This window comes from Kogia breviceps, chromosome 3 (assembly GCF_026419965.1).
Source record: "Kogia breviceps isolate mKogBre1 chromosome 3, mKogBre1 haplotype 1, whole genome shotgun sequence".
NCBI classification, from domain to species: Eukaryota; Metazoa; Chordata; class Mammalia; order Artiodactyla; family Physeteridae; genus Kogia; species Kogia breviceps.
The window spans coordinates 179,817,117-179,818,326 of NC_081312.1; positions in this window are offsets into that span (position 1 = coordinate 179,817,117).

Below are 1,210 nucleotides of genomic sequence, written 5' to 3' on the forward strand. Positions count from 1 at the left end.
GGGCAGGCGGACTCTCAACCACTGCGCCACCAGGGAAGCCCCATATAGCATATTTTAAGTCAACATTTGTTTAGCATATTTATCATGTGCTAATATATATGTCAGCCTCAAAGATCTGGGTTTTTCTATAAAGTTTAACTACCAATATTATATTTTGGATCGATGATGGGGGGAGAATGGATTCAAGTGAGAATAAGACTAAAGGAGGAAACTAATGTTGCAGCAATGCAAGTATTTTATACACTACTTAAAAGGATTTGAATTATTCTAAAAATAATTCTGGAAGCAAAATGCTTATTATTTTCCCTAATCGATTAAAATAGGATAAGGAAAGAGAAGTTTAGCAAATGGGTTCTGATTTCCTTGGATCATAATCAATGGTATAATAAATGGAACAGGAACCACAAGGGACTGGGCAATAGGAGAAAAAAATAAAATAATGTTACTGGAGCATATTAAACATGAATTGCTTACAGGACATCCAGATGGAACTATCCAGCAGACATAAGCAATGTGTCTGGAGACCAGGTGATATCATTCTATCATTGTCAGACATTTACTCCTCAGCTACCTCTCATTCTTTATTTACTAAAAATCTTTTAATAATAAACATATTACCAATAGTGACCAAGAAAGGATTTTCATTATCTAAAAATTGGGCTTCTCAAATTCTGAAGATTAGTGATACAGTACACATTAGTACTTTTTTTTTTTTTTTAACCACTATGCACTTTCCCATTCTTTTTCAAATCAAAGTTCTTTCACTTGGCCGGCCTGGAGAGGGTTGTATGTCGCTCCATCCCAGCCAGCCGAGAGAGGCTGTGTGTTGCTCCATCAAAAAGAAGGCGGTGTGTTGCAGAGGTGGAGGTCGAAAGCACCTAGTAACTCAGAAGAATGAATTGGACTCTTAAGAACTGAAATTTGGGAGGTTAATGTCCGGACAATGAAGAACTGGGTCAAGTAGAAGTAAAAATCAGAGCTATGTTCTCTTGGGTAGGATGCATTAGGAGTTGGGCACAGGAGCTTGGAAGCAGCTTGAAAACAATGGGAAGATTCTGGGCTGTGCAGTCTGGCATCCAGGCAATTCCTCGTGATCAAAGCAAACCCCAACAAGAGAAGTTCTCAAGATTGTCTCTCTGCGGGAGATTAGCTACTGTCTCTGCGAAGCCTCCTGAGTTCCTCAAGCTAGAACATAAAGGCAGGATGCGTC